We start from the raw sequence: 9,020 nt of genomic DNA on the forward strand, positions 1-9,020 counted from the left end.
ATTTTTAAAGTGATTAATTCACGATCATAATATTTTTTTTTCAGGAAAAGCTATACTTTTATTTGGCACCTTTTTAAAAGCTCTGATATAGGCCTATTATTTAAAAATATATATATATTTGTCTACATAAAAATGTTATCAGTAAGACCTTTAAGTTATACCTAGTAGGACTATACAGGGGGAGAATGATGGGCATGGACCCCAAACACACCTCCAAGTTTTTCTCACATCTTCACAGAAAATTTAGTCACACATCAATCAACAATTAAAACATCAGAGCATCCTGAAACAAAGAAAAAATAGATTTAACTTTCAAACTACCGAGGAAAAATACACAGACTAAATTCAAAAGTGTATCCTGATGGTTACTTTTCTGTTTTCATTTTTATAAAACTTTATGTGGAGTAATAATTCTCACAAGATGCTTTACGACAAGCTGGTATGACATCGTTGGTACAAATGGACTCCTTAGGGTTTCTAGTTTCATATGATGCCTGTATTTTTACTCTAGCTTAAAAACTGAGCCCGTTACAACCAAAAAATCACAAATTGCGTTTAAGCTTTAAAGAAATTGGTGACGTTAAAACAAATTGCATTAACACATTATCTCGTTAACTTTGACAGCCCTAGTAATAATAGTTCCATTTGTAATAAAATTGGGAGACAAATTCACAGTACTTTCTACACAATAATGCCCATGTTTGCTGATTGTGTGTCTTTGAAGGTTTTTGCACAACGTATCTTATGAATGCACAGGTTGTCAACTCCTGTGTCTGCAGAGCCTCTCTCTGCACGTTTAATGCTCCATAGGTCAGTGGTTGAACCACAAGATAAAGAAAACAAGGTGTATTCACTGTAATGGGGTTTCATACATGGACTGTATATAAGAAGAATATCACCCATTGGTTTGTGGACTACAGTTTTGAGGCGTTGAGTTCTGCGTTTTGCTTTATAAAGTCTGAGAAAATAAGCCTGATGTATGACGTTTAAAAGATGTGGGTATTAACCAGGCAGAGAAGGTCTAATGAAAGATGCTGCTAAAGTTGCATTATGGGAAATGTAGGATCTAGAGTTTTATTTGCTTGACGATTACTAGGAACTGAAAATCAGAATATCTTGCCCTCTGCCAGATGGATTTTGATGATTCTTTGTTTACTCTTGTTTTGAGAGTCAACCAGCTTTTTGAAAGTGTTGTACTAAACTGCTGAAGTATAAATTCTTTTATCAAACTTATAAAGGCCTGACCTTTGTCCTCCAAACCACCACACTGCCTCAGGAGGCTTTTTGTTATACTCTATCCTACTCTATCTATACTCTAGTCTGTTTTTCTCCTTCACCGAGTTGCTGTTGTTATTAGAGCCTGAATATACGGGACCCCTTGCTGTCGATTAGATTATTAGATTATAGATAATTACATCAATATATTTCACCAAAAGAAAAGAGGGAGGAATCTGTTTCCCCGCCGCTAGCATGTTTCCACTTTCTGCCTCGCAAAGTCCCACAGGACTAAAGCAATGTGTGTGTGTGTGTGTGTGTGTGTGTGTGTGTGTGTGTGTGTGTGTGTGTGTGTGTGTGTGTGTGTGTGTGTTGGTGCACATGCATTCCTGAATGTGTGTTACAGTATTGTGTTTGTGAAAATGTGGATTTGTTTCTGTGTGTGTGTGTGTGTGTGTGAGGTGCTGAGCTCTCCCCAGCTCATTAGGGACTCTCTGCTGGGAAGGTAACGGCTAATGTATCCTCATTGAGCTATATTGCGCGTGCAAAAAGGCCCTCATCCAAAAACCACTCGCTCTCACCCGGACCGCCTCAACTAGAAGCATATGGCAGCGTGCTGTATATGTGTTTATGAGTGTGTGTGTGTGTGTGTGTGTGTGTCTGTGTGTGTTCTGCACACCCGACGATGTTGACTGATTCATACTGCAGCGTCGCTCTCGGTGAACTGGAGGAAAAACGCAGGAGGAAAACATTTTCCAGGAGAAACTGGTTTTAAAAGAGATGATCCAAAACAGCGTTTTCAAAACAGAAGTATTGGGATTCGATATTGCGATTAATTGTGATTTTTGTTAAGTGTTTTAACACTAGATCATGAGAAAAAGTTGAATCATACACTTCTAGGGACTTTTACTTTGGAAAATATCTAAATCAATACGGTAAAAATGTTTGATTTTCAGCATGTATGTAGTCAGAGATGTCCTGAAGTCAAATATATCAGTCATTGTCAGAAATTATTTATTTAAAATGTTTCCAGCAACCCAAAAATCAAAGGATATAAAGACATTTCCCTCACAATTTAGCGGTATTTTCTTTTTAATTCATAAGGGGCATTCCCCAGAACTATAAAACATTACATGTCCCTTATAAATTAAAGCAAAAATACCACTAATTTGAGAGGGAAATGTTTTATTCTTTTGATTTGACTGATATATTTGACTTCAAGACATCTCTGACTATATACATGCTGAAAATCAAACAATTTTACCGTTTTAATTTAGATATATTCCGAAGTAAAAGTCCCTAGAAGTGTATGATTCAACTTTTTCTCATGGTCTAGTGTTAAAAATACTTAAAAATCGCAATACATATCAAATCGGAACCCAAGTATCGTCTCAGCCCCGCTGCTTTACCTCGGGCTGCAACTAATGATAATTTTCATTATAGAATCTTCCCATTATTTTTCTAGATTAATCGTTTGGTCTGTAAAATGTCAGAAAATAGTGATAAATGTCCATCCTAGTTTCTCAAAGTCCAAGGTGATGGCTTTCAATTTCCTATTTTGTCACTCCAGAACCCAAAGATATTCAGTTTAATATGATATAAAAAAGAGAAAACCAGGAAATCTCCATTTTTGAGAGGCCGAAAACTGCATTTTCTGCCATTTTTGCATAAAAAATGAATGATTAAACTTAAAAAAACAACTTCTATTTCAATCATCGTCGATTAATCAACTGTTGGTTGCAGCTCTAATTCTGGCAAAACCTCTGAAGAATGGAGTCATAACATTTCTATGTTGCACTGGTCAGGAAGAAAAGTGTTTTCCCATCAGCTGCTGATGCAGAGAGAGAGAAAGAGAGCAGATGATTCTTCATCAGCTCGCGGGGATTAGTAGATACTAGTTACGCCCATAATCACACACTCACTCACACTAACACGTTCTCTCAAACCCACATTTGCTCTCAAGCATTCTGTTCGCTGGCACATTCTCCTAAACACAGGGGCAAACACATGCTGTCACACACTCTAACGTGAGAGGTTTGAGAGGCGGCCAGGCCGTGCAGCGCTGCGAGGCCGCATGATGGTTGGAGGGAGATTTGAGAAGGCTTATCTGAGGCGAGATAGAGCGGCACACTGCAGCTGTGCTGAAATGATTTATATCAGCACAAACACACACACACACACACACACACACAGTACCCACAGACGTGTGAAACACAAGTGCATATTATTGCAGCAGAATTGCACATGACACGAATACTTAGCTGTAAAATCAATTTGCACATTTGTCTGTGACGGGACCTAAATGATGTAAGTAGATTATTACCTTTTCTTTAGTCACAGTAGGGACCAGAAGCTTTTACTGCACTCTGCAGATGTTCACTGCTCAACATTTTCAAAGACTACAGTGTAGTTATTATACTGACTGAGGATATGGGGCCTTTATTTGGGTACTAAACATACATATTGTGTTTGAAAATGTACTACTGGCAACGTTTTCCGCTGCTGAAATAGCAGAAATGCATCAGGTTTTGAGTCATCCACCGGATCAGTGGAAATAAAGGGAGCAAATATAAATGTTAGGGATGCTCCGATCATGTTTGTCTTGCAGCCGATACTGATTGCCAATTGTCGTTGAGCCATATCTGCTGATACAGATCGTTTTTGTTGTTGTTTGTTTTGTTATAGCGGCTGGTATACAGGACTCCAAACTATTTTATTTTCACCACCGTCCAGAAAAATAATTTCAATGAATTAGATTTTTTGATTTGCTTCATTTGACTCAGAGGTAGAAGGAAGTTACCACTTTTATTGTTGTAGTCTGAAAAAGTAGAAAACGTCAGAGGGCGTGCGTAGATCCAACCTGCACCCTCACATGTTAAATCCAGCGTGGTAAACACTACACATCCAGTAAAGGATGGAAACATTTTGGGTTTCACACATTGCCAGGAAAAGCAGAGCTAGACATCACGGCTAAAGCTGCATGCTAACTCTGTCACGGACAGGAAACGTTACCGTATTGTATCTACAACTGTAGAGCACCCAGATACTGACATCTATGTTCTCTGCATTCAAACGGCCCCGATGGAGCTGACCATGGATGGATAAAGAGAACGGAGCTGACGGGGGAGACCACCTTGGAGAAGTTAGAGGAAGTAGACACGTGTGACTACGTCCGGTTTTCAAAAATAAGGTGTTAACAAAGGGAACTGTATATACTAAATACATATATGGAAATAATTTCTGACAATGATCCTGATATATTTGACTTCAGGACATCTCTGACTACATACATGCTGAAAATCAAACATTTTTACTGTATTAATTTAGATATTTTCCAAATTAAAGTCCCTAGAAGTGTGTGATTCAACTTTTTCCCCAAAAAGTTAATAAAAATCTCAATAAATCGTAATATTGAATCCCAATACTTCACAGGAGAAACCTCCGGAGGTGGTTCGAACCGTTGGATTTGACTCCATCATGAATACTTCTTGGATGCATTTACACTTCTATATTCTAGCTATCCGATTAGCCCAAGACGCATGGAGTGTCACTAAGTGTAAATGGGGTCTTAGCGAACATATAGCATCTGGTTTCAGCCTGGATGCTCAAAATGTGGTTCCTAAGATCTCTGTCGACACATTTACATTAACTAACATGACACCAAACCATATAATATGTCTTTCAAGTTCAGATTCACATCTCTGCTGACATGAGCTTTCAACAAAGGCATGGCTACATCGTTGTTTTAACTCTTATGGCTCCGCTAAAAACACTTTGTGCTGCCGTAGCGAGCTAACCGCTCAGTATTTGCATCCGTCTGTTATTTGTTTCTGTTTAACGGAGGTCACATTGTTCACCACAGATTCTAAAATCAAATGAGAAAATGAAACGTGATCACTTGAGATGTTTTTTTTGAGCAGCAGGTGTGAACTGTAATCCGCGTTAACTAGATCCTGACACAGTCTGGACTCACAGTATCTGGATACGGGATCCAGGGTCTAAGCAGCCTGTCGGGGATGATGTCCTCCTGGCAGAAGAGACTGAGCGAGGTGCTGATGCTGTCAGCGCACTGAGATCTGTCACGTTCACAACACTTTCACACCACATCCACACTTTCTCAGATACCCAGATGTCATTTTGTGAGAGGCCTTTCACCGCCTCGCTCTCTAACGCAGACGCTCCCAGCGGTCTGCTGCTTCACCGAGCAACAAACTGTACTCCCTGCATTTATAATCAAATATCTGAAAACCTTTTAGGTTTAAAATCTCTTGAAGTCATTGGTGTTGGCTGAAGGAGAAATCATAAGGATTTGGAAAGATTTAGAAAACTGTGGTTCTCAGAGAATCCAACTGCACTTACACTACGGAACGGCAGATGCTTTATTCCTTTATTTTGAATCAACTTTATTTATAACACATAGAAAATGAGTACAGTGACAAACTTCATGCTGTACCATTCAATTAAGGATTGGTGGTGGTATTGGTGCTGTTGTATCGGTGCCGTTTTGCGTCTACGAGTACATGAGCACAGTATCGGACCCGATACCCGATGCTGGTATCGGTATCGGTGCATCCCTACAATTTATCTATAGTGTACAATTACACAGCGACGGAGGATGTTATTGAAGGCCGAATGGTGCCTTGCTTCAAATGCTGCAAGGAATTATGGGACGGGATTATCTCCTTTCCTTTCGTAAAGGATGGTCCAGTGTATCCTATGCTAAAGGACAAAGGAAAGGAAGCATTGAAGCACCTTTCCTCAGTTAGGAAACCTTCCTAATAGAAAAACACCATTTGGCCGCAGCACCACGTCCTTATCTAAACCCTGAGCTTAAATACTATATCTGGAATGTCCCATTAACTTCAGTTAAATGCATGATTTAATCTACCAGTGTAAATGGACATTTCAAGACCAGCCTAACTTCATTATAACACTTCAGTCAATAAACAAGCACACTCTGCTAATGAGACGCTATAAAACAAAACGACTACACAAACACCTTTTCTAACCGTCCTTCTAACTCAAACAATTACCAATTACCTCCATAAGGATGTGCCTACAAATGTTGACATGCTGTCAGATACGTTTAAAACAATCCTTCCTTCTTAAAACTCTTCCTGATCTTTCCTTTTGCACGCTGCCGTCCTCGATCTTTTTTATATTTCAAACAGAAATCTTTCTGTCTCAATTTGGAGAAAGTTTTCTTATATAGCCAGGTGGAGATCATAAAGTCATTTTAATATCGGACTCATGGTGACTAACTTTTGATGACAGCGTCAAGTGTTAACAGCTCTTGTTTATAAGAAATAAGGGAGTCTGAGGGAGCTCAATACACCGCAACTTAAGGAAACACAATCAAATAAAGACAAGAACAAAACACGTGCCAAATTTGAGAAAGCCATTACTCTAGTAAATCACACGTACACAGCATTACAAAATGCACAGCAAGCACAAGCTGAAGTTCACTCAAAATATAACAGAACTGTGATACAAGGCTGCACAACAGAAGTTTCCAAGGGACTCTGAAAACTGATGAACAAACTTGGATGTGTTGTTGAAGTCTCATTAATAGTGTTGTGAAATGAGTTAACAATGTTCTGCTCAGCTTACAGCGTTTCTGTATTCGCTCTACACTTCTTTGTTGTCCAATTTTGTGTTTCAAACAAATAATACTTTGTTTTTTAACAATCGGTTTATTAACATTACCAGTAATACAAATCACATGTTGAATAATTTCACATTGTAAATCTCCCCCCCGACTTCCTCCCAGATCCGCTAGATGAAATATAATTTAGAAAAGTAATAAATTACACACGATACTAGATCAAAGACAGACAGAGAGGAAAAGATCAAAACAAACTAAAACTATTAAACAGCAAAAGACAGTAAGAACAAGATGGTTGAATCAAGAAGGAAAACACACAAACAAACAGCTTCAACATTGTTCACCAAGTATACACATATCAAAAACATGAATCAAAAGTTGAGAAGATAAAGCGTTGAGTTCTCTCCAAACAAATCTTGAGGTGAGACAAAGTAAGCGACAACTAAATTTAAAGTTTTAGCTCCCAAATTTGAGCCCTAAACTTTTTGTTTTGAGTCCTAAACAAGTTCATTTTACACCCACATTTAATGCTATTCTACTTTTATAAGTATCATTAAATTTACAGAAATAATGAAAGTTTTTTAAAAAGGATTATTTCTGAACTGAGTATTTGTTGCATGTTGCCGTCTGATGTGTGATAATAATCCAAGCTATAATCTGTTTATCTGTCTGCAGGTATGCGCTTCCACACAAACCTTTTCCTCCTCGCTGCTACAGTATATATCTGAAAATGGTGAGTTTATTCACTGCATACTTTTTTCTAACATTATATTTGATCTATGGGCATTCTAAGTCAAAGTCCTTTAGAGGTCATCAGTCCTTGCAGGGTTCAAATTCAATGTTTTTTTAACTTGCCTGGTCGGGCAAGTGGGTCAGGAATCTACTTACCTGAAGTCTTCCTCTTACTTGCCCTAATACAAATAGTTTTATTTATTAGTGGTAACAGCAAAGTTAATTGTCATGTTTCATCTGCCTTGCTCTCAAACTTGCGACAAACTGCACAACACATGGAATTTCGCTCACATCCTCTCTAATGCCACCCAACTAACGAGCACTTGTGTTGTGTGAACTGCTCAGAAACCCCCTTATTGTCAATCTAGCTAGGAAAGCCATCCATCCTCTGAATGCTCTAGGTCTCTAGTTTGATCCATCCATCCTCTGAATGCTCTAGGTCTCTAGTTTGTGGCTGTAAAGTTTCATGAGGCTGTGATTATCCTAGAGGTCACCACAGGTCATTTTATACAGTGAGGTCAATGAAACGTCTCCTACGGGGACTAACATCATCACACATGAATACCTTTGGGCTCATTGGATCCACCAGAGTCTCAGCTTTACATTGAGACTCAATTTTTGTAATTCAAGACTGTTTAGGGACCCCAGTATGCAGAAATATTCAAACACTGCATTGAAAAAGGACTTGGTTTTTGCCAAGTGGGCATGTCTGTAAAGGGGAGACTCGTGGGTACCCATAGAAGCCATTTTCATTCACATATCTGGAGGTCAGAGGTCAAGGGACCGCTTTGAAAATGGCCATGCCAGTTTTTCCTCACCAAAATTTCGCCTAATTTTGGAGCGTTATTTAGCCTCCTTCATGACAAGCTAGTATGACATGGTTGGTACCAATGAACTCATTAGGTTTACTAGTTTATATCTGTGCAATCCTTGTTGTTGAGTCCTGCCTTGGTGTAATTGAGTCTCTGATTTTAAACATACAGTCGGAGACGTTGAAGTGACGTATGAGAGACTTTAGTTTATGCAGGGAAATTGTGAGTTTTAGTGAAATCCTCCTCCTTGTTGCTATTCTTACCTCTTTGAATGCTGGACATAATTATGTATATAAAAGCTATAGATTAAATAATAATATCCCTCTGAACGTTTTAAGAGAACTCTACAGATGTCCTGTAATATATAGTAAAGTCAGTGTTTGTGTATCATGTACAGTTGTTTTGCTGAGGGTAAAGATCTCCATCCAGACGGCTCATGTATGGTGTGATGGAGTTACAGCTCGCTGTGTGGTGTGCTCTCTTGGCAGCTGTAAAGGTGAGTGTTAGATATATATATAGCTCTCAGTCCTACAGAGCAGCGCGGCCTGCAGTTGGCTGGGGGTTTGGGTTACGAGGGGCTTAAAGTGTAAGTTAATAGAAAGTGTACAGTGGCACAGAGATGAGCTGACGCGATGCACTTTTCTATTTTCACTTCC

Source organism: Sebastes umbrosus, chromosome 13 (genome assembly GCF_015220745.1).
Source record: "Sebastes umbrosus isolate fSebUmb1 chromosome 13, fSebUmb1.pri, whole genome shotgun sequence".
NCBI classification, from domain to species: Eukaryota; Metazoa; Chordata; class Actinopteri; order Perciformes; family Sebastidae; genus Sebastes; species Sebastes umbrosus.